Raw genomic sequence first — 27,650 nt, 5'->3', positions numbered from 1 at the left:
TGCTCAATCACAAAATAGGAGTCACACTAACTACAATTGGATGGTTAAATCCAATGATAATGTACTGCTCAAAGTAGCATCTCCAATGCTGGATTCAGTACTGATTAAGCTCTGATAATCACCTTCAAACCTTCCTTGAACCTTCTGTATGGTCTGCTCATATGATCTTCAATATTCGCACATACCATGTTACAATACCATAACCTTCCTTACAATATTTTCTTCTCTATCTCACAAATGAGATCTTACATATATACCAAAACCTAAGACCAAATATGTAGGTCAGCTTACCAAGAATATTACAATTAAACCAATTACAAATAAGTCAAGATACGATGCATCATGTCAGCTCAATACATTTACAACAATATCCAATTAATTAAATAATCTTTATAATGTGCCATGCTGATCTAGAATAGATAATGCATGCTGGTCCATAACCTAGACTAATTTGCCAGTAACAACAAATATGTCAACCTGATTAGACCAATAACCAAAATACCAAGACCAAGTGTCCAAACCATGTCTTCACCATAACCAAGTGATCTCTAGATGAAAACAAGTCATCTTGAGTGCGGGTGTACAATATAACCTGACGGTGAACAATATATTGACGACTATGCATAAGTCACTGAACTTCTCGGTGAACATAATGTGTCGGTTCAACATAACCAAATATCTCTAGAAGGATAAGTGTTGACATCAATGACAAAACCAATGCAACACATCCATAATACCAATAATCTCCCCCTTTGGAATTGATGACAACACAAGATGGAAAAACATCTAAGTGCCAAAACAGAATGCCAAAAACCAAAAACCAACAATCTCCAGAAATCAAAATAAATGCATAGAGTATATATAGCTCCCCCAATAAACAATCCCTCCCCATAGGGTAATGTTTTTCCATAGATATCTCCCCCCCTTTGACATCAAATGTGAAAGCAATACAAATACCAAAACATACAACCAACTCATAGAACCAATTACAATAACCAATTGTTTTAACCAACTACTCCCCTTGAGAAGTAGCTCTCCTTCATCAAAGCCGGAAAAAAAGTTTCTCTGTTAATTCTGCCAGTTTGATGTCAATCATCAACTATCTAAGTCTCTACTGGTGAAGGTATTACCCCAAGCCGCTCTCTAAGATATTCAAAAGTTTCCTTAGGTAAAGGCTTAGTAAAGATATCTGCAATCTGCTCTTTAGTATTCACAAAAACCAATCTCACTTCTTTTGCTTCAACATTCTCTTTCAGAAAATTATATTTGATAGAAACATGTTTAGTTTTAGAGTGAAATACCGGATTCTTTGATATATCAATTGCTGCTAAATTATCACAATAAATGATTATAGGTTCTTTGCATTTTACCTTTATGTCTTTCAACATTTGCTTAATCCATAATATCTGAGTGCAATTAGTTGCTGTTGCAACATATTCTGATTCTACTGTTGATAATGATGTACAACTCTATTTCTTGCTCAACCATGAAATCAATCTGCTACCAAGAAAGAATGCCCCACTGGTGGTGCTCTTTCTGTCATCTACATCTCCTACCCAATTTACATCAGTGTATGCAAATAAATTAAAATTTTCATCTTTAGGATACGATAAACCAAGTTTTGTTGTGCCTTGTAGATACCGGAAAATTCTTTCCACTACTGATTCATGATTTTCTTTAGGATTACTCTGAAATATAGAAACAATACAACTGCATTCATTATATCAGGTCTTGTTTGTGTCAAATACAGTAAACCTCCAATCATAGATTTACATCTTGTCAGATTAACAAGAGCTGAATCATCCTTCAATGTCAATTTATTTGTTGTAGTCATAGGAGTGCTTATCGGTTTGGAATTTTCCATACACAATTTCTTCAATAGTTCTTTCAAGTACTTTGTTTGACATATAAATATACCTTTATCAGTTTGTGAAATCTGCAATCGTAAAAATAATTTTATCTCCCCAATCATAGACATTTCAAATTCTTCTTGCATCTTATTGGCAAAGTCTTTACAATATCCATCTTCTCCTCCAAAAATGATATCATCAAAAAAAACTTCAATAATCAAGATTGCTTCATTAGTCACTTTTAAATATAAGTTGTTGTCAGCATTACCTTTAGTGTAACCAAGCTTCAAAAGATACTTGTCTAATCTAGCATACCAAGCTCTAGGAGCTTGCTTCAATCCATACAAAGCTTTCCTTAATCTGCAAACTATATCCTTATCATTTGTCAATGAAAATCCTTCAGGTTGTTCAATGTAAACTTCGTCTTCAAGAACACCATTCATAAATGCACATTTTACATCCATTTGATATACTTTATAGTTCTTGTGAGCTGCAAATGCAAGAAATAATATGACTGCCTCAATTCTAGCTACCAGTGCAAAGGTTTCATTGTAATCAATTCCCTCTTTCTGCGAATCCTTTACACACTAATCTTGCTTTGTTTCTGATTACCTCACCATCTTCATTAAGTTTATTTCTGAATACCCATTTAGTTCCAATTACATTTTTTTCTTTAGGCAGGGGTACCAATGTCCATGTATTGTTCTTTTCAATTTGTTCTAATTCATCTTCCATAGCTTTAATCTGATGTTTATCTTCACATGCCTCAATAACAGATGCAGGTTCAATTTGAGAAATTAAACATACCTCTTCATTTTCCAGTCTTCCTCTTGTCAGTCTTCCATACCTTGATATTTATTCCCAATTATCTGACTTTCAGAGTGATTCAGTCTTACATACCTGGGTGTGTTCACTTGCTGCCGTTCTTAAGTCACTGTGGAATTCTCTGATGATGCCGGTGTGACTGGATCCACATTTTATACCAGTGCACTTTGTATATGTTCATTTATGATAATCTCAACTCCCAGTTCAGAATCCATAGACCTTGAATTTCCTCTAAATTGTTCATCTATCTTCACATTTGCACTCTCAATGATTATCTACAATCTTTTATTAAAACATCTATATGCCTTGCTCTTAGATGAATAACCAAGAAATATTCCTTCATCACTTCTAGGATCAAATTTACCAATATACTCATCTCTCATAATGTAACATTTGCTTCCAAAATATTTTGAAATATTTAAGAGTAGGAGTATTATCAAACCATAGTTCATAAGGGGTCTTACCGGTTTCACCTTTGATGTGAACTCTGTTAAAAGTGTAAACTGATGTATTCACTACTTCTCTCCAATACACATGAGGTATATTTGCTTCTAATATCATGTTTCTAGTTGCATCCAGAATAGTTTTGCTCTTCCTTTCCACAGCTCCATTTTGTTGAGGTGTTCGGGGTGCTGATAGTTGTCTTCTGATTCCATTCACTTCACAAAATGTATTGAACTCCTTAGATGTAAATTCATCTCCTTGATCTGATCTTAAACATTTAATTTTATTACCGGTTTCATTCTCTACCATTGCCATGAATAGTTTGAATTTCCCAAAATCTTGTGGTTTCTCCCTAAGAAAAGTAACCAAACACATTATAGAATAATCATCAATGATTAGCATAAAGTATATATCTCCCTGTAGACTTCTTGTTGTTGCCAGATCACACAAGTCAGTATGGATTAAATCAAGAACATTATTGGATTTCTCAGAAATACTCTTAAAAGTTGTTCTAACTTGCTTTCCCATTTGACATTCCTTACATACTGGATTATGAGGTTTTACAATATTAGGTAAATCCCTTACTACCTTAGATGAACTGATCTTTATAATGCAATCAAAATTCACATGACAAAGTCTTTTATGCCATAACCAACTTTCATCAATATGTGCAATCAAGCATGTCTTTTCATTTTTGTTCAAATGAAAGATATTACCTCTAGTCTTATTACCAGTTGCAATCTCCAGACCAGTTCTATTCATGATTTTGCATTTACCATTCTTGAACTGTAACTGAAATCCCTTTTCAACTAATTGACCAACACTCAAAAGATTATGCTTCAAACCTTCAACATAATAAACATTGTCAGTATTGTGCTTACCATCACAAGATATAGCGCCTTTTCCTTTGATCAAACAAGCTTTATCATCCCCAAATCTTACTAGACCTCCATTATATTCCTAAAAAGATAAGAATTTACTTTTATCAGCAGTCATATGATAATCTATTCATCCTTTTTTTCAATTTTAGCTGCCAGTGTCTACTCTACCGGTGGAACAGTAGGTGCTGGTTGATCTTCTTTTATTGCAACAAAATACCATCCATTGTCTGCCTATTCTTAATCAAAATCATCAGTAACTCCTTCATCATCATAGTAACATGATTTGTCTCTATTCTTCTTAAATCTGTATCTCTGATATTCAGGGTTAGGTTTATATATCCTTTTAGCTTCTTCTCTCAATCTTGCATGTCTATCAGGACATCTAGATGCCATATGACCAACTTTATTGTAGTTAAAACATTTAAATGGTGCTTTACCTTCACACTTACTTCCAATAGGACCTTTGGGCATTTTCCTTGCAAATAGTGCTTCAAGTTCTTCCAATTCTTCATTTTCCTTTCTGATATCTTCAAGTTCTCTTGCATAAAGTGCTTTCCAATCAGATTTGTCAGATGATGATGATGATGCTTTGAAGGCTAAATCTATCTTAATTGTAGCAACAAGACCAAATTCCTCAAGCTCAAATGCTGAAAGCTTTCCAACCAAGGTACCTCTAGATACTGATGTATTAGGCATTGTCCTCAACTCATTAATAACAGTTACTTTCATTTTGTATGCCTGTGGTAATACTCTTAAAACTTTAGAAACAATTTCATCTTCACTTAAGGATCCTCCACAACATTGTATTCCCAAAACAATTTCATTAACCTTTTCCATAAAATCAAAAATTCTTTCATCTTCTTCCATTTTCAGAATCATTCCAGTTTTGCAATTTTGACAGTGGTGTCTCCTTCATTCAATGTCTCCAATTTATCCCAAATAGCTTTAGCAGTAGATCGATATGATAATCCCATGATTTTCTAATCTAACAAGGCACTCAAGAGTGCTTCTCTTGCTTTGCAATCATTCTCTTGATCCTTACCTAATGTTGGTGGATTAGGTTGATTCGGTGTAGGACCAACATAGCCATTCTTTGTAACATACCATATGTCTCTTCCAATGTAATTTAGATGTGTCTCCATTATGATCTTCCATATAACATAGTTAGTTCCATCAAGTTTCAGACTGTCCTTCCTAAATTTTTTGTTTCCATAGAATCTCCTCAAGCTGTTAAACCTCTGCAAAAAGAGGACTTAGCTCTGATACCAATTGTTAGGACCTAGAGGCAACTGAGAGGGGGGGTGGGGGGTGAATCAATTGTCAATTAATTTCAACCCAAATATAACTCAATCAAACTTGATACTTAATATCGGTAAATGAAACTTAATGTCGGTTGACATATTAGTAGTTAATATTAATACCGGTGAAACTCAATGCATAAAACAGAAAGAGAAACAACATCCACAACACATAACACAAAGATTTGTACGTGGAAACCCTGTAAGAGGAAAAACCACAGTGGGAAAGCTTACCCACAATCAGATGATACTATACAAATGGGGTCTGTACATGAAGAAAGGCCAACCGCCTAGAGCTCACTGCTCAATCACACAATAGGAGTCACACTAACAACAATTGGATGGTTAAATCCAATGATAATTTACTACTCAAAGTAGCATCTCCAATGCTGGATTTAGTATCGGTTAAGCTCTGATAATCACCTTCAAAGCTTCCTTGAACCTTCTCTATGGTCTGCTCATATGATCTTCAATATTCACACATAACATGTTACAATACCATAACCTTCCTTAAAATATTATCTTCTCTATCTCACAAATGAGATCTTACATATATACCAAAACCTAAGACCAAATGTGTAGGTCATCTTACCAAGAATATTACAATTAAACCAATTACAAATAAGTCAAGATGCGATGCATCATGTCGGCTCAATCCATTTACAAGAATATCCAATTAATTAAATCATCTCCATAATGTGTCATGCTGATTTGGAATAGATAATACATGCCGTTCCATAACCTAGACCAATTTTCTAGTAACAACAAATATGTCAACACAATTAGACCAATAACCAAAATACCAAGACCAAGTGTCTAAACCATGTCTTCGACATAACCAAGTGATCTCCAGATGATAACAAGTCATCCTTAGTGCCGGTGTATAATACAACCTACCGGTGAACAATATACCGGTGACTGTGCATAAGTCACTGAACTTGTTGGTGAACATAATGTATCAGTTCAACATAACCAAAGATCTCTAGAAGGATAAGTGTTGACATCAATGACAAAACCAATGCAACACATCCATAATACCAACAAACATACCACATATGCAGTTCTTGGACATAGTTTTAGTTGCCCAACAGCCTCAATGACCTGAAAAGAAGCTTTTGAGGTTGTTAAAAGCCCCACTGCAACTATTACTATGCTAATATGACAATTTTATATGTAGAAGTGAAATTTTTATTTTGTATGATTTCAAATTATTGAATTTTTGTTCTTATTAGTTTGGTCAATGTTATTGTGATTGTTTAATAGTTTTGATTTAAGAAAATAATGACAATGCTCAATTTTATGATTATTTGATTATTTAAGAGCTTTTGTTTACATATATATGTAAAATAATTCTATTTAGGATAACTGGTATTAACGAGGGGAAAGAACAAGCGAGGAACGGTTGAACAATGATAGGTTGATAAGGAAAGACAAAGGCAACATATGAAGAAATTACGTGACATAAAAGAAATGGGACAAGAAGGTACATCATCCTTAACATCTTAATTCGATTTACCAAATGAACATAATACAATTGAAGAAGAGATCACAATGAATAATCAAACAAATGATGAATATGCACCAACAACATTTGATTTACCGTATGAACCTAATGCAATGAATGTACCTAATGCACGCAATGATGAACATACACTGTCTCTATTTGTTGCAATGAATGTACCTAATGCACACAATGCACTGATGTTAACACCCCCTAGAATAATTTGTAGGAAACCAAAGTATCTAATGGACATTGATGAGAATATTTTGAAGCCAATGCTCGATAAAATTAATGAATGAACTTGTAGGAGAATGGTTAAAATAATATGGAAAAACTATTTTGATAACTTAAATCAAACTACAAGATGCCAATTAATTGATTAAAAATTTGAATTTTAGAGAGACAATGAAAATTCTAGGCCTAAGATCATCTGAAAGTAATGACGAAAGAACTATTGTGAGAAATATATTTGATGCATATCAAGCTATTGGTTCAAAATCACATACTAAATATTCTAATGTTACTAGACGTGTTATTACATCAACCATAATGAGCAAGAAAATAAAAAAAGTTTGTTTGATAAGCAAAATAAGTAAGTCATTAAACATAAGTATAGCAACATTATGTAAAACAATAGATAGGTAGGAGAAAATAGAGGATCCTAACAATAATTCTCTTTGGGCATTCTCGAGTAGACTACCATGCAAAGACAAGGTTGTTGTTGATGCACTAAGAACATTAATTGAAACTTTTTGGCACGACAACACAAGGGTTTCACCTAACCAAAGAGATGTTGTTAGAAGGCGAATTGGATCTAGAAATCATGAACCACATGCTAAACACTTTGGATATGACTCAAACAAAATTTTATGAAAGATTCCTTCAAAAGTTTCCTCAAATAAGAATTAGTCAAAGATTTTTTGAAATGACAAAACCTTTTTATGTTAAGATTAATCATGTATGCACCACGTGTTGTTGTAGGATTCATATTGAATTTTTCATGCACTGTGATATTTATCGTCATATATGTTGTAATTTGCACACTAATGATGTTTTGTAGGAATGCAATATACAACCACCTCCTAAGTCACTAAGAGAATTTATTTCAAGTGTGTTATCTAAAAGAGATTATGGTTGCATTTATTATAAGATGATGTGTTCAAAAGGTTCTTCTACTACATGTTATGGTTTGAAACATTTTCCAAGATTTCTACATTTGGATAACACACATGAAATTGGTAAGAAACTAGTATCTTTTGGAAAGTACAAGACAGTGACATATGGGGTTAAAGATGGGAAAGAATTGAAGAGATGTGAGTTAAGGAAAAATGATATATGCGTAGCTGATTTTATGAGAACATTTAAAGAGAAACTAGTTTATGAGTACATAGTGCATACACATAGATCTTGGTGGTTAGATGAGCAATTCAAGTTATGCAAGGACATATTTCCTCTTGGTACCATTGTCTCTATAGTTGATTTTGCTGAAAATTATACACTACAACCTCAAAATGAAGTGCAATCTATGTATTACCATTCTACACAAGTTTCTATTTTTGTACACATAGCATTCATGCATGCAAATTATAGCACAAAGGAGGATAGAAAGGTTGTAAGAGTATCACTTCTACATATGTGACGATTCTACACACTCGTTAGAGTTTGTGTAAGGATTATTAAAAGTTTTATATGATAGTTTAAGGGAAAGAAACATACAATACTAGGAACACATAATATGGTCAGATAATTGCACCTCACAATTCAAAAATACAAGGATGTTCTTTTGGTTGAGTAGGATGCATGTGACAAGTGGTGTACAACATTTTTGGAATTTTACTGAGGCTAGACATGGAAAGGGAGAGCACGATGGTGCAGGAGAATGCATAAAAAGAGCCCTAGCTAGAGAAGAATTGAAGTACGAAGGTTGTGCTGAGTTGATAGATGCAACAACAATTATGCGATGATGTAACTCTACAATGCAACCAGGTAATCCAGGTATGTCAATGGTTCATAGATATTTTTGGTTGATAACTGAATTTGTATTGAAAACTATCAGGATTGTTGTATAGTTTTAGGATCTATTGACATGCACTCATTTCGAAGTTCAAATGCAAGTCCATCGATAATTTATACTAGACAGATTGAATGTTTTTGCTCTTCATGTATGTATTTTTTGTGGGAAGAATGTGAATCACAAGAGTGGGTTGACAAATGGTCTGTTAGACCATTGCTTCCCCTATTATACCTATCAAATTCATAGAGCTCTACAATTGAACCAAATGGAAGCATCAGTTGATTTTGATCATGTATCTGACCTAGTGGAACTGAGTGATTTTTTGGGTAAATTTTATTGCAGGAATTTTTTTGGCTCATTTTGTTACATAAAACATTATTTTTGGTATTAATTATCATTCTATAATATGCAGGTCATGTGTACACATTTGTTGTAGAAGAGAACAATGAAGAAGGAACATATTACTTTTTGTGTCGTTGTATTGAGCCTAAAAGAAATTGACAACCACAATCATTGATGGAGAGGGTATTGAGTATCGAGTAGGGTTTGTTGTCATGATAGGCACATGGCTTAAGAGATACCCTATCAATAATTTTGATGTTTGGTTGTTCGAGGACTTTGAATCACACAGACATATTCTTCATTTCTCCAACCTTGTTGTTGCAACAAATATTCATTTGATTAAGTATCATGGTAGACCTCATAACAATATTTTATGGAAAGTTTGTGAATCTAACCACGAGGAAATAATTGACACAATACGGGTTAGAGTCAATCCAGAAGGCTCACTTGATTGATTCTACGATTCAGGGTATAATGATTTTGAGAATTTTGTATATATCGTCGGTGAATTGTTTTATATTTATTTTTTGTATATAAATGCCCATGAGCTGATTTGTACATATTTAGGGGCATAATTTTGTATATTTAAATGGCCATGAGCTGATTTGTACATATTTAGATGCCAAATTTTATATATTTAAATGACAATGAGCTGATTCACACATATTTAAATGCCAAATTTTATATATTTAAATGGCGATGAGCTGATTAACACATATTTAAAAGCCAAATTTTGTATATTTAAATGGCGATGAGCTGATTCGCACATATTTAAATGCCAAATTTTGTATAAAAGCCTAAGAGATGATTTATAAAATGTTTTTTGAATATATGTGACTTTGTTTTGAATATCTTAAGGGTTTTGAGTTTATGTGATGTGATAAGTTGGGTTGGTTTTGGCATTGAGATAAGCAACATTTAGAAGTGGGAGTTTTGGCTTTTCCTATGGTGGGTTTGCAGTTAGAGAGCTTGGGAAGGGAGACTTTTAAAGGTGTATGAGCCACAACTCTGACATTAGCCCTAAAGCTTGTGAATGCACATTAGTTGCTGATGCTATTTGCATGAATTTATCCTATAGGGGATTTAGGGAGGAGAGAAAAAATTAGGCATTTGGATTGTCTGAAGTGGGCAAGAAGAGAAAAAGGCCTCTTTTTTGCTCGGACGAGAGAAAACACCCTTTGGAGAAATGGAGTGAGAATGGAGGAGAGCTAGAAATTTGTTGCTTTCCTTCCTTCTCCCTCTTTCTCTCTATTCCATTTCACCCTCATATTAGAATAGTTTGTTAGGAATGGGCTTGTAGAGGGTGCCATTATAGTAGCAGGATTAGAAATGACTGACAAGCATTTTGGGATGACCAGGAAGATAACTGAGATAGGGATTGTACACAAGCCTCACATGACCCTATAGATTCAAACAGATCGCTCATATACATCATAGATTGTGAGAAACAGTCCATCAAAGTTTGACAATATTTTGGACTCAGGGCACTTGAGAGATCGCACCAGTAGGGTATGGCTCTCGACGTTTTGGCACATTCGAAGGCACAATAGGAGCATGCATAGCATAAATCTACTAATTTGGACATGCTTATGATGTTGATTTGTGCTCACAATGAATGAAATCAAGTCTAGCCTATCTTGCAACTTTGCAGTGCATGGCATTGACCTTTTTTGCAGCAGGTGAAAAAATTCTACCATTTGAAAATGGCTTTGAGTTGTCAGAAACCAAGATAGGTCATTGTAGATGAGACTCATGTGACCCTATAGGTTAAAATGGATCGATCATATACATCCTAGATTATGAGAAACAGTCCGTCAAAGTTTAACAATTTTTTGGGCTCAGGGCACTTGAGAGATCGCGCTGGTAGGGTATGGCTCTCGATGTTCGGGTGCCTTGGGAGGCACAAAAGGAGCATTCCTAGTGTAAAATTGTCCACTTGGATGTTCTTATGATGTTGGTTTGTACCCATGATGAACATAATCAAATCTAGCCTATCTTGCAACTTTGCACTACATGCCATTGACATTTTTTGTAGCAGGTGAAAAAATGCTACCATTTAAAAATGGCTCTGTCATTAGAAACTGAGATAGGTCATTGTAGATGAGACTCACATGACCCTATAGGTTAAAATGGATCGATCATATGCATCCTGGATTGCAATAAATAGTTTGTCAAAGTTTGACAATTTTTTGGACCCAGGGCACTTGAGAGATCATGCCGGTAGGGTATGGATCTCGACGTTTAGGTGCCTTGGGAGGCACAATAAGAGCATTCCTAGTGTAATGTCGTGCCCAAACTTTTGGGCAAAAAATGGAACAACAATTTTTTTTTTTTGAACAACCTAATAAAACTAATTAAATTAAAATAAAACTGCAATAACGAGGTCTTGTCTTAACTATGATTTAACTCTGAAATATTTGAAGAGATGTTTACTAAGTTAATTAACTAAATCAAGCATGCGAGATTTAATTAAATGCAAAATATAACTCTCCAAAAGAATCATTATTATTTTCATTAATTTTAATAAGTTAATTTAAAACAAATAACTTTAATTTAATTGACAAGAGATATTATTAATCTCAAGTAATATTTTGATTGCTCTAGGAATTAAATAAATTAATTCTAGCACTTAAAATATTAAAATTTAATAATCAATTTAGCAATAAATAAAACGCATCCAAAATTTGACTAAAAGGGTTAAGTAAATTCATAATATGAATTGCCTTATAAAAATTTAATTTTGAAAAAGCCAAAATTAAGGTGGACTAAAAATAAACCCCTATGGCTCAATACCTTACAAAAATCATTCATTAATTCTTAATAAATTTAAGACTTTAAAATAAAGAATTAAATAAAAACACCCATACATGTTTATTAATAAATATATATATATATTTAAAATATATATATATATATATATATATATATATATATATATATATATATATATATATATATATATATATATATATATATATATATATATATATATATGAAGTCATATACTTATTGGCTCGTGTCTTAGGGCCAGACCTGAATCTCCTCGGCTATCAAGGCCTTCTCCACGACAACCCGAAGGCTTCCTGGAGTGGCCATCCTCATCGGTCGTGCTATCCCGACATTCAGTCCCCTGATAAAATGGTTTACGAGAAGCTTCTTGTCCTTCAGGTAATCCACATATGGTAGGAGCTTGATGAACTTACTCTCATACTGGGTCACTGAGAGACCCTTCTGCTGGAGATCGTAGAACTCATTTATCCTACGTTGCCTGAAGTGCCCCGACAGGTATCTCTCCCTGAACCTCTCTGTAAATATCTCCCATGTGAGGGTGTCTGCAACTAGGCCACACTTGTATTCCTCTTGTCTCCACCATGTGGAGGCCGTTCCTCTCAAAAGGTGGACTACTACTCATGCCTTTAGTTACTTTTGTAGGAATGCAATGCAAAGCACCGATCTAGGCTCAAAAGCCAAGCCTCAACCTCTACCCCATCGGTAGATCCCCCAAAAGATGGTGGCTGGAGGTGCAAAACCTCTCTGATCAGATCCCCTGGATCACGACGTGCTCTCTCAAAATATTTAGGTGAGGCTACTGGAGGTGGTCCGGATAGATGAACAGATTCAAGCTTGTGCTTAGCCTGACCCTCTAACGGATTAGGAGGTGGACTCCTACTCCGTTCCCTAACTGCTGATCTATGGTTCCTTGAGTTCTGGTTTTCTGCATGATGGTCAACTGCTGGAAGGCTATCCTGTACTATCCCAATCAGGTTCTGAAGTGCTAATAAGATGTCTCAGTTTGGGTCAATCGATCGTTCGAGAGGAGCCACTGGGTTCCCTTCCGGAACTGATTCCTCCCTATCAACATCTTCGTGTGCCATACGTGTATGCCTAGGACCCCTACCGCACTTGCGAGCTTGTCACGTAGTCATATGCATCCTTATGAGAAAAATAAAATAAAATAAAATAAATAATTAATTTGGAGAAAAATTTAATTAATTAATTAAATAATTTAAGTGAAACATAATGGAGAAAGGTTCCTAGTGCTGGAAACCTTGCTCTGATACCAAAATGTTGTGCCCGAACTTTTGGGCAAAAAACGGAACAACAATTTTTTTTGAACAACCTAATAAAACTAATTAAATTAAAATAAAACTGCAATAATGATGTCTTGTCTTAACTATGATTTAACTCTAAAATATTTGAAGAGATGTTTACTAAGTTAATCTAATTAACTAAATCAAGCATGCAAGATTTAATTAAATGCGGAATATAACTCTCCAAAAGAATCATTATTATTTTCATTAATTTTAATAAGTTAATTTAAAACAAATAACTCTAATTTAATTGACAAGAGATATTATTAATCTCAAGTAATATTTTGATTCCTCTAGGAATTAAATAAATTAATTCTAGCACTTAGAATATTAAAATTTAATAATCAATTTAGCAATAAATAAAACGCATCCAAAATTTGACTAAAAGGGTTAAGTAAATTCATAATATGAATTGCCCTATAAAAATTTAATTTTGAAAAAGCCAAAATTAAGGTGGACTAAAAATAAACCCCTATGGCTCAATAACTGACAAAAATCGTTCATTAATTCTTAATAAATTTAAGACTCCAAAATAAAGAATAAAATAAAAACATCCATACATGTTTATATATATACACACACACACACACATATATATACATACATACATACATACATATATATATATATATATATATATATATATATATATATATATACATACATATATATATATATATATACATACATATATATATATATATATACATACATATATATATATATATACATACATATATATATATATATACATACATATATATATATATATATATATATATATATATATATATATATATATATATGTATGTATGTATATATATATATATATATATGTATATATGTGAAGCCATACACTTATTGGCTCTAAACTTAATTAATGATTAAAGATAATCATGTAGATCCCAATTAAGCATGAGAATACCCTATTCAAATTTCAAATAGGGTCCACCCCCTCTTGCCCCCCCTTTTTTTTACTTAACCTAATTAAAAATTACCTTATGAAAACCTAAACCTAAAACCTATAAACTAAACCCTAAGAGCCAAACTTCTTTTACCTCTTTTTTTTTTTTAAACTACTCACGAATACCCTAACCCGAAACCCAGGTTAGGGTTTCGTGTTATGCAAAAGGGAATGGTGGAGGGCTCTCACGACAATGGCCATGGTTATGTGCAGGCGGCGCACTGTGAAGAGGGGAGGCAATGGTTCTAACACCACATGGGGGGGAAAGGCTCCCCACAGGGACGACTACAACCATGCCTATGGGTCGTGACCCACAGTGGCGGCCTTGGTTGCCGCTGTGAGTCGCAGCCCATAGCGCGGCTGCTGTCGCCCACAGGGGATGGCCGAAGTCGTCCCCTCTGTGGGTTGCAGCCCATAGTGCGGTTGCGGCCGCCGCTGCAGGTCGCCGCCCACAGCGTGGGCCAGCCGCCCTGTGGGGTTACCCGCAGGGGCCGAAAGGTAAAAAAAATATCTTTTTTATTATCTTTTTTTTGTTTATTTTATTTAATTTTTTTGTTATATTATATATGTGTGTGTGTGTGTGTGTGTGTATTTATATTTATTTAAATCTAAGGATACTAGGGTTAGTTCTTTTTTTAAATTTTTTATAAAGAAAATAAAACATTAACATGTAGGAATTTAATAAATATGCAGACAACATTTAAATAGATACAACATTTAAATAGATATAGATTTCTCTCTTTTTTTTTCAAGAATGATTTATTTCAACATGAATATATTAGCTTATATCCTCATTTTATTCCTAATATCGAATATTTTAACTAACCATTTTCTTTTCAAAAACAAACTTAGCATCGTGAAGATACTTTATTCTCATTGTCTAAGGCTAAATATGTATATATATATATTTTTTCTAAAATGCCTTAAAGTAGATTATACCAAAACTAAATGAATGTATTTCTTGCTCTTTTAAATGCTATGAAGTAACTTTAGAGTTGGATTATTTTTCCTAGATTAATTTTCTGCAATGTTTAACAGGAAACAAAAATGACAGTTTTAAATAATTTACAACAACATTAATATAGCCTAAAATTCATTTAAAACTATATCACCAAGCTGAATGCAACATTTAATGTTCATACTAAAATCTGTTTATCTATATTTGCATTTGGAATGAATAAATAACTAGGACTAAATATTTATTTTTATCTTACTAACATTCCTGCTTTTCTACTTCATAATATTTCCATTTTACTTTCTGCATTTTTTTTTTTGAATAAATGATAGAGATAAATAGATGATAGATTTCAAATAAATGACAGATTTCAAATAAATAACAGATTTTAGATAAATGACAGATTTCAAATAAATGATAGATTTCAGATAAATGACAGATTTCAGATAAATCACAGCAGCATTAACATTACATAATTTATTCAAAATGCTTTCTCCTTACTAAAAAAAAATCAACATGTTTAGTAAATACACTACATTACATGGTGTTGGTAAACAGATTTGTCTTTCACACTTTATTTAATTTGACTACCCTTAAAACCAAGGAATGAAAGACAAATTTTACCAGACAGTTGGAAACTCATTATATTGATTAACCTCTGAATTAAGGTACAACTTCCTCTAGTAAATATTCAATCAACTTAAAGTTACACACAACCAATATTATACTTTTCACCAGAAAACATAGAAAAGGTTATTGCATTCACAAGTCAACACCAAATGAACGCAAGCATTGATTTATATATAACTCTTTATATGAAGCCAATAGACTTCACATGTACACTAAAACAAAATGAAAAGCTTATAAGGTGAATCCCGCTGGTAATTTTCTGTGCACATAGAAAGCTATAATAGATCTTTACTTGAAACAGATTCTCACATAAATCAAATTTCAGACATCAAACACACAGATTCGAAGTCAAAGATAACTGTTATTCGATTTTCATTCATAGATGATTATCAACCTTCCATACACAGAGTCTTTCAGCAAAATTCAAGAGACAATTTTTCAAAAACTTAGTGAACCCCAATAAAGTCATTACAAAACATATAAATAGGTCACCAGACCAATAGTTTGAACCAAAGATAAAATTAACTCGAAAGAGTTAATGAGAAACTACCCTAATTGCATAATTGAAACTAAAAATAAACGACTAGACTCGTTGGCAGACAACTGCCAGTAGTGCTAGTCATATCATCGATTCTGTCTCCGTTGGATTGCCCGAGTTATTAGTTTGAATGGACACCATAACCGCCTTTGCCGCACTCCACTCATGATGCACCTTCGAGAATTCCTGAATTACTGTAACATGCGGTAGGCTGATGTGTATTACTCTCTGCTTCCAGAGTTCTTTCTTCCTTTTTACCATCTGTACTTTGTCCCTGTGTGAATCCAAGTGATCCAGACAAACCGTGAACATTGATTCCACTTTGTAAATCCTCATAAAATCTTCCACAACCAAGGATTTCTCCACTTTAATTTGTTTAATGTGGCTGCTGAATTGATTGATCATCTCTGCAGTATTTTCCAAAGTCTGGTTATCTTCCTTAAGTAATTGAACATCCACGCAACGCAAATCCTTTTGTATAGTTATTCTTAAGGCTGTTAGTTCACCTCACAGATTGGCAGATTCGCTATGACCTTGTTCAATGATTTGGTTGTGCCACTCTATGCTTTCCCTGCATATAAACATTATGTCCTCATTCAACCCTGGCACTTATCTTTTGGCAAGAAAGTTCATCAAGCCATAGCACTGGATATCTCGCATTTGCTTTGAAATCACCACCCATTTAGTCTTTTCTTTTTGCCATGAGATTAAATCGGCGTCCAGTTCCTTGGTAACCTCATTAGCATCCTTGAAAATCTGAACTAAATCTGATATGTAATTGGTTCCTTGATGCACGATCGAGGTGAGCCATTCAGAGAAAATCTCTGCGATCATTTTGTTTCATTGAACCTCATCAAAGAACTTCTGATTCCCTGGGGATTTTGAACTAAAGGGGACCGAGCTCTGAGACAACGGCAATGGACTGTTCTGTAGGGCATGAATTTATTGGGCCATTTTCATTAAATTCTGCTTCAACTCACCCTTGTCCTTCTCATCCTTCTAGGTGTGGGAGATAATTCGTTTAGTCGAAGTCTCCAAATGTTTTACGTCAACTGCTCTGGTTCTGACCCCCAAATCAACCCACTCAATGGTATACTTTGCCTCTAAAGCAATGGTGACATCCTTATCAGATGTAGGTTTGGCAATGTCTGCAGTCCAGTGCTTTGTGTCTTCATCAAAACTAATCATTGTCTCCATTTTTAACCGCTTTTGCTTCGTGGATCTTCCCAAGAATTTACTTACAACATCTTCCATCAAAACCAAAATAGGAACCACATTTCTTTTCCTGGTAATTGAGTCATTTAACCATTTAGGAGCTAGTGTCAGTTCCTTAGATTGGATAGCTCCTGAAGGTGGCTGTGTAGCATTGTCTGCATTGGACCAGATATCAAGCACATGTGAATCTTGAGCAGTAGCATCTGAGTCAGTTAAGACCTTATCAGCATCCAAAACAGGGGTCTCCATATCACACTGTACTTCCTTGGTGTCCAAATCGAGAATGAGATGAGCGGCAGGTGGTTGAAAGTTCTTCTTGTGCCTTGACCTGGTAACCCGACCACCAATAGAAAGTGCAGCTTCAGTGTCAAGTTTCTCTTCTTTAATATTAGCTTGCCTTTTCCTTGCAACAAAAACATGGATGTTAGTTAAAGAAAAAGTTTTGCTTGCGGCCTTCCTCTTTCCATTTTTGTTTCTTGAACTGGTTGCTCTCGTTGGATGAAATCGGCGACTCCTAAGACAATTTTTCGTTCTGTGAATTACACTGAAAGTGCGTGTTTGAATGCTATCTTCCATCTTTTTACTTTAGTCAACTTCTGGGAGAGGTTCATTATGTACTCATTTCATAAACTCTAAATCCAGTACATCTTCATTATCAGTAGTGACACCTGAAGTATCCATTGGCAATTTCATGTCATGAATCTGTTTCAAAGTTAACCTGGACCAACTCCTCTTTCTCACTTCAAACTCATCTGGGCAATCTTCCCAATAATCCTCCAACTGGGGTACATGTTGATTAGGCACTATCTTCTTCACATATTGGGCAATAAAACCTTTACTATCAAAGTTATCCCTTTTTACAAAGGTTTTCAAATGAAATCTTTTGAACTCTAGCTCGAGATTTAGTGCATCAGAGACAGACCTACAACTGTAATGGCCTAAATCGATGAGAAAAATTCCACTTGTGCCAGAATCTTCACCATAATCCTTCACGACATAGGCTAGCTGCCTAGAAACTTCAATCAAGATACATGAGTCTGAAACATACCTAGGTAGCCTAAAGGGTTCACCTTTAAAACCTCCAACCCTTATGTAAGTGAAGTGATTAAACTGTGTAAAGAAACTGTCATAGATTTTAACTAGTTCAATCGCTTCTGCAGACATTATCCTATGCAAGTTATCTTGTAATTCAAAGGTCAACCTCCCAGCAAAAATGTTGTTCTAGCGAAGATAATCATCAACATGTCCTTTTAAAGTCAAATGGGGGTGATACTCATAAATTTTAATACCTTAAATCCATTTAGCATGGAATAATCCAGACCATTCCCTCACACAGGCTAGCATATATAACAGGTATGAAGACATATAGAAATTCGACATCCCAAGATAATTGCTCAAACCCTCATGCAATCTTTCTGCAGTAACAGTCCCCCAGTCAATGAACCGATTTTTATCTAGAGTTACCTGAATGAAGAAATACATCTAGTCTTCCCAATAGAAGGAGTGTGAATTCCCCTTGACTCTGCTCAACAATATTACCAAATCTCTAATCGCAGGAATCAAATGCTCACGGGTTAAGGGTCTTGGCAGCCTTGAACCCCCTTTTTAAAACTTCAAAAGCCAGTTTTGTGCAATGACAGTTCTGTAATATGGCTTTTTCTCAGAATAAATTCCATAAGATTTTCCAATTGTCCAATCTTCATAGGGTTCCCGATGTGGGATACCCACGGTAGCCATTATTGTTTGTCTATCAATGGACAACCAAACCTCACCATTATTTTTCCTTATGCATCTGTTAAGTTTATCGTAGTGGTTCATGCATTCTAAAACCAATTCAGGGCAAGGAGCAGCTGTGGGAAATGCGGCTGCTTCTAATAAAATGCTCTGTGCAATATCTCTCATCATAGGATCAGCGGCTGGGTTCCACACTCTTTCTAGGAAATCATCTAAATCTAGTTGCACTAAAGTTGTATCACCCAGCTCTGGTAAGGAACTTACAAGGGAATAAGATTTCACTAATTTAGGCAGAGTGGGCCTCATGTTTTAGCTCGTGGTTTTCTCCTATTAACCCAGACAAAGAGGAAAAGGGAAAACAGAAACAAACAACTAACAAAATATCCAGAGGTTTTCTAAAACAAACTGCAACAATTAGGAAAGTTGTTTGAACATACCTTCCTCTGTCATCTGCAAACCCCTGTCGCAGTCAATTTCTTCCCGCTCCACAAATTCTTCTTAACACTTAACCAAAAAAAATGATAATCTTGACATGACAGTTACCCAATTTAAAAGCCGATAAAATCTTACCCATGATTACACGAACTGTCCTCATTACTCTTCTCTCATGTGGCCTTACTCTGAAATGATCACATTCGAGCATGCATTAAATGCTAGGTCACTTTGTATCTGACAATACAGATCCCCACACCACACTTGCTATAAATGACAGATTTCAAATCATTAAAGAAAGAATATTCCTCTTCTCTGCCGCCGTTTATCATATCTTAAAATCTGTACTACCACCTCATGCCAAGTCACATGATCTCCAAGAAGCATAAACATTGAACTCTGAATCTTGAGAAACAAAACCAACATAATGTTGGTATTTTGGTATGGTTTTGTCATTGATGTCAACACCTACTAAAACTCTAGCACTTTGGAGATCCAACAACATTCACCGACAAGCAAGTGACTTTTGCACAGTCACCGATATATGGTACACCAACAGGATATAATGGTCACCGGCACTTGGAATGACATGGAAAACACTTGGTAATGTCGAAGACATTGGTTGGACATCTTATCTTGGAGAATTGTTTATTAGCATATTCATATTTGCATATTTTCTATTACCGACAAATAGGTCCAAGTTACACTGACAGGTTTATCTTTTCCAGATCAGCACGACACGCTATGGAGATGATTAATTATTGTTGTAAATGCATTAAGCTGACATGTTGAATCGGTTATTACATCGGATAGTGTATTGTTTGTAAAATGTTTTTATTGTAATATCTTGTAGAGCTGACCTACTAAAATTGGTCTTAGGTTATGGTATAAATGAAAGGTCTTATTTGTAAGGCCAAGTGTGGAATGCGAAAAAGGATTTGTGTGAAGGTATATGCGAGATTAAGCAGAGCTATACATGTAGACATCATTTGAAGGTGAAGCTAGGTTTTTGTGAAAGCATATCAGAACTACACTGGTACTGAATCTAGCATATGAAGATGCTACTTTGAGCAGTACATTCTTATTGGATTTAACCATCCAATTGTAGTCAGTGTGACTCCCATTTGTGTTTGAGCAGTGAGCTCTTGGTACTTGGCATTTCTGCATATGCAGACCCTATTTATGTACACTTACTATCTGTAGTAGTATCATCTGATTGTGGGTAAGGTTTCCCACCATGGTTTTTCCCCTTATAGGGTTTCTACATACAAATATTGGTGTTATGTGTTGTGGATGACTTTGTCTTTTTGTTTCATGCATTAATCTTTAACGTTATTGCAATTATTTGTTAAAACTGTCCACCGGTATAACAGACTGGTTCACCGGTATTAAGTAATAAATTGTTTAAGTTGTTTTTGGTTTTATTTTTATCAGGCAACTGATTCACCCCCCCCTCTTAGTTGCCTCTGGGGCCTAACAATTGGTATCAGAGCTAAGTCCTCTTTTGCAGAAGTTTAACAGCTTGAGGAGATCCAATGTCTACTAACTATTTCAGGAAGGACAGACCTAAACTTGATGGAACCAACTATGGCATATAGAAGATCAGAATGGAGACACATCTGAATTGCATTGGAAAAGACATCTAGGATGTTACAAATAATGGCTATACTGCTCCCACTTCCAACCAGCCTAATCCACCTAACTTGACTAAAGACGAGGAAAATGATTGCAAAGAAAGAGAAGCACTTTTGAGCACATTAACAGATCAACAAATCATGGGATTATCAGATAGATCAACTGCTATAACTATTTGGGATCATTTGGAAACACTGAATGAAGGAGATTCCACAGTCAAAATTGCAAAACTTGAAAGCTTCCGGGTCAGGTATGAAAATCTAAAAATGGAAGAAGATGAAAGGATTTTTGCTTTTATGGAAAGAGTTAATGAGATTGTTTTGGGTATTAAATGTTGTGGAGGAACCTTAAGTGAAGATGAAATTGTTTCAAAATTTTTAAGAGGATTACCACTGGCATATAAAATGAAGGTTACTGCTATAAATGAGTTAAGAACAATGCCTAATACATCAGTAACTAGGGATACATTGATTGGAAAACTTTCAGCCTTTGAAATTGAGGAATTTGGTCCTGTTTCTACTACAAAGACATATTTAGCCTTCAAAGCATCAACATCATCTGCATTATTTGACAAATCTGATTGGAAAGCCTTTTATGCAAAAGAACTTGAGGAAAGTAGGAAAGAAAATGAAGAACTTGAAGAACTTGAAGAACTTGAAGCACTATTTGCAAGAAAAATGCCTAAAGGTCCAATTGGAAGTAAGTATGAAGGTAAAGCACCCTTTAAATGTTTTAACTGTAACAAGATTGGTCACATGGCTTCAAGATGCCCTGATAGACATGCTAGACTAAGAGAAGAAGCTAGAAGGACATACAAGCCTAATCCTGAATATCAGAGATACAAATTTAAGAAGAATAAGGACAAATCTTGTTATGTTGTTGATGAAGGAGTGACTGATGATTCTGATGAAGATCTGGTAGATAATGGATGGGTTTTTGTTGCTATAACAGAAGATCAACCGACACCTGCAGTGCAACCGATAGAACAGGCCTTGACAGCTAAAATTGAAGTAAAGGATGAATGGATCATTGTTTCTGGATGCTCACATCATATGATAGGAGATAAAGGTAAATTCTTAAACTTTCAAGAATATAATGGAGGCTTAGTGAGATTTGGAGATGACAAAGCTTGTCAGATCAGAGGTAAGGGTTCAATATCTCTTGATGGTAAGCATAACACTGACAATGTTTATTATGTTGAAGGTTTAAAGCATAATCTTTTGAGTGTTGGTCAATTAGTTGAGAAAGGATTTCGGTTACAATTTAAAAATAGAAAATGCAAAATAATGAATAGAACTGGTTTAGAAATTGCAACCGGTAATCAGACTAGAGGTAATATCTTTCACTTGAATAACAGTGAAAAGACATGCTTGATTGCACATATAGATGAAAGTTGGCTATGGCATAAGAAACTCTGTCATGTAAACTTTGATTGCATGGTAAAAATCAGTACTACTAAGGTAGTTAGAGATTTACCTAAAATTGTCAAACCTCACAATACAGTATGTAAGGAATGTCAATTTGGAAAACAAGTTAGAGCTAGTTTCAAAAGTATTCCAGAGAAATCCAATAATGCTCTTGATTTAATTCATACTGATTTATGTGGTCCAGCTAGAACTAAAAGCTTTCAAGGTGATAGATATTTCATGCTAATCATTGATGATTATTCTAGAATGTGTTGGGTTACTTTTCTTAGAGAAAAATTAGAAGAACTTGGAAAGTTTAAATTGTTTAAAGCAATAGTTGAAAATGAAACCAATAAGAAAATCAAATGTTTAAGATCAAATCAAGGAGGAGAATTCACATCTAAGGAATTTAATACATTCTGTGAAGTGAATGGAATCAGAAGATAGCTATCAGCACCTCGGACACCACAACAAAATGGAGTTGTTGAAAGGAAAAACATAACTATCTTGGATGCAGCTAGAAGTATGTTATCAGAAGCAAATCTACCACATGTATATTGGAGAGAAATAGTAAGTACAACGGTCTATACATTCAATAAAGTTCACATCAAAGATGAAATTGATAAGACCCCTCATGAACTATGGTTTGGTATTACTCCTACTCTTAAATATTTTAGAATATTTGGAAGCAAATGTTACATTAGAAGAGATGAGTATATTGAAAAATTTGATCCTAGAAGTGATGAAGAAATATTTCTTGGTTATTCATCTAAGAGTAAAGCATATAGATGTTTTAACAAGAGATTGCAGAAAATTGTTGAGTACAAATGTAAAGATTGATGAACAATTCAGAGGAACTTCAAGGTATATAGATTCTGAACCGACAATAGAAATTCTAACAAATGAACCTACACTAAATCCATTGGTATCGAGTGAAGATCCAGTTACATCGATATCATCTAAAAATTCCACTATGACTGAGGAACAACTGCAGACAAAGACACCTTGGTATGTAAGATTGAATCATTCAGAAGATCAGATAATTGGAAACAAGTACAAAAGAGTTATGACAATAGGAATATTGGCAAATGAAGAGGTATGTCTTATTTCTCAAATTGAACCATCATCAGTTAATGAGGCATGTGAAGATAAATATTGGACTAAAGCTATGGAAGAAGAATTAGAACAAATTGAGAAAAATAACACTTGGACATTAGTTCCCCTGCCTAAAGATAAAAATGTAATTGGAACAAAATGGGTATTCAGAAACAAACTTAATGAAGATGGTAAGGTTATCAAAAATAAAGCAAGACTAGTGTGTAAGGGATATTCTCAAAAAAAAGGAGTTGACTATAATGAAACCTTTGCACCGGTAGCTAGAATTGAGGCAGTTAGATTGTTTTTGGCCTTTGTAGCACATAAGAACTACAAAGTATATCAAATGGATATTAAATGTGCATTTCTAAATGGAGATCTTGAAGAGGAAGTTTACATTGAACAACCTAATGGATTCTCTTTGACAGATGACAAAGATATGGTTTGCAGGTTAAGGAAAGCTTTGTATGGATTGAAGCAAGCTCCAAGAGCTTGGTATGCAATATTGGATAAGTATCTTTTAAAAATTGGCTTTTCTAAAGGTAATGCTGACAGTAACTTATACTCTAAAGTGACTAATGATGACATCTTGGCTATAGAAGTTTTTGTTGATGATATAATCTTTGGAGGAGAAGATGGATTGTGTAAAGACTTTTCTAATAAAATGCAACAATAATTTGAAAAGTCTATGATTGGTGAAATAAGATTCTGTTTAGGTTTGCAGATCTCACAGACTGACAAAGGTATATTCTTGAGTCAATCAAAATACTTAAAAGAGTTACTTAAGAAATTTGGGATGGAGAACTCTAAACTGGTAAGCACACCTATGACTACAAATGACAAACTATCTTTAAGGGATGAATCTATACCTATTAATCCAACAAGGTACAAATCTATGATAGGAGGTTTACTATATTTGACACAAACAAGACCTAATATTATGAATGCAGTATGTATTGTTTCAAGATTTCAGAGTAATCCTAGAGAAAATCATGAATCAACAGTAAAAAGGATTTTTTCGGTACTTACAAGGCACTGCAAATCTTGGATTATGGTATCCTAGAGATGAAAAATTTGACCTATGTGTATACATAGATGCAAATTGGGCAGGAGATTTGGATGATAGAAAAAGCACCACCAGTGGATCATTTTTTCTTGGAAGCAGATTAGTTTCTTGGTTGAGTAAGAAACAAAGTTGTACATCTTTATCAACAACAAAATCAGAATATGTTGCAGCAGCAACTAACTGTACATAGGTACTATGGCTTAAACAAATGTTGAAAGATTTAAAGGTAAAATGCAAGGAACCTATAACTATCTATTGTGATAACATAGCAGCAATTGATATATCTAAGAATCTGGTATTACATTCTAGAACAAAACATGTTTCCATCAAACTGAATTTTCTAAGGGAAAATGTTGAAGCAAAAGAAATAAAATTGGTTTATGTGAATACTAAAGAACAGCTAGTAGATATTTTCACTAAACCTCTGCCTAAAGAGACTTTTGAATATCTTAGAGAACAACTTGGGGTCATACCCCCACCGGTAGATACTTAGAGAGTTGATGTCTGTCATCAACCAGCAGAATTAACAGAGAAATATTCTTACTCTGGCTTTGATGAGGAAGCTACTTCTCAGGGGGAGTAGTTGGTATATTGGAATTAGTTGGTATTGGTTGGTATTTTGTATATGAACTTGATTTTGTTGTAACTTTGGCATTTGATGTCAAAGGGGGAGTGATATCTATGGAAAAACACATTATCTTTTGGGAAGAGATTGGTACAAAAAAACATAAAGAAACTCATATTACTCTCAAGGGGAGAGATTGTTACTTTAGGGAGATTGTTGGTTTTTGTATTTGGCATTTCTATTTTGGCACTTTGATGGTTTTTCCATCTTGTGTTGCCATCAATGCCAAAGGGGGAGATTGTTGGTATTTTGGTATGGTTTTGTCATTGATGTCAACACCTACTAAAACTCTAGCACTTTGGAGATCCAACAAAATTCACCAACAAGCAAATGACTTTTGCACAGTCACCTATATATGGTACACCGGCAGGATATAATGGTCACCAGCACTTGGAACGACATGGAAAACACTTGGTAATGTCGAAGACATTGGTTGGACATCTTATATTGGAGAACTGCTTATTACAATATTCGTATTTGCATATTTGCTGTTACTGACAAATAGGTCTAGGTTACACCGACAGGTTTATCTTTTCCAGATCAGCACGACACGCTATGGAGATGATTAATTATTGTTGTAAATGCTTTAAGCCGACATGTTGAATCGGTTATTACATCAGATAGTGTATTGTTTGTAAAATATTTTTATTGTAATATCTTGTAGAGCCGACCTACTAAAATTGGTCTTAGGTTATGGTATAAATAAGACCAGGTGTGGAATGCGAAAAAGGATTTGTGTGCAGGTATATGCGAGATTAAGCAGAGCTATACATGTAGACATCATTTGAAGGTGAAGCTAGGTTTTTGTGAAAGCATATCAGAACTACACTGGTACTGAATCCAGCATATGAAGATGCTACTTTGAGCAGTACATTCTTATTGGATTTAACCATCCAATTGTAGTCAGTGTGACTCCCATTTGTGTTTGAGCAGTGAGCTCTAGGCGCTTGGCCTTTCTACATTTGCAGACCCCATTTATGTACACTTACTATCTGCAGTAGTATCATCTGATTTTGGGTAAGGTTTCCCACCATGGTTTTTCCGCTTACATGGTTTCCACGTACAAATATTGGTGTTATGTGTTGTGGATGACTTTGTCTTTTTGTTTCATGCATTAATCTTTACCGGTACTGCAATTATCTATTAAAACTGTCCACCGGTATAATAGACTGGTTCACCGGTATTAAGCAGTAAATTGGTTAAGTTGTTTTTGGTTTAATTTTTATTAGGCAACTGATTCACCCCCCCCCCCCCCCCTCTCAGTTGCCTCCGGGACCTAACACATAAAACATAAACATGAAAAATCTTGAACTTTGAACCTTGAACCAAAAAGGTTCAAGTTCAAGGTTCAAAGAATGTGAAACACCGACAAGGACTAGGAAAGACTTAAAACCGTGCGGAAGGAAAAGATTTTAATACAACGCCCGTTGAACTTTGAACCTTGAACCAAAAAAGGTTCAAGTTCAATATAGTGAAACTTAAGGAAAGCAACAAAGACTGAACTACATGGGGAATTATAATCAAATGACTCGACCAACGGACCAGATGGGGATATAACTCAAACAAGGAGACATATAGAATGGAAATTTATATGTGCCGCCAACACATGGTAAGCCTTTTTGAATAGTACATTTCATTTTCAAAGTAAATATAACATAAAGCTCTTCTCTTTCATTTCTGCAACTGAAATACAATATTATAATCCCTATTCTTTTTCTGCAACTAAAATAGAACCAACAAGACCATATCCAAGCTTTTCCTTCAATCCCTTCCCAAAGCAACCTGCAATACAAAATCTTAAGGCTGTGACCATGGAGGGCTCACCTCCCAGCCTAGGCTTACTAGAAGCCACCCTCGAGCTTGGAGAACCAAGACCTAGATGGGTTACACTCAAACAATACACAAACAAGCAAGGAAAAGTTCACAGTAAACACATCCCCATCCCAAGGCTGAACTTCATCACATAATGTGATGTTTACATGGGTGGAAGTGGACCAAGTACCTTGAGGAGAACTGCAAGATAGTAGATCACAAGTGAACTCATGGCAACCAAGAACACAACATAAGTCCATCTTAACCTAACATCCTTATGACCCCCAAGACATACAT

Source organism: Cryptomeria japonica, chromosome 8 (assembly GCF_030272615.1).
Source record: "Cryptomeria japonica chromosome 8, Sugi_1.0, whole genome shotgun sequence".
Taxonomy (NCBI): domain Eukaryota; kingdom Viridiplantae; phylum Streptophyta; class Pinopsida; order Cupressales; family Cupressaceae; genus Cryptomeria; species Cryptomeria japonica.
This window is presented reverse-complemented; position numbering follows the sequence as displayed.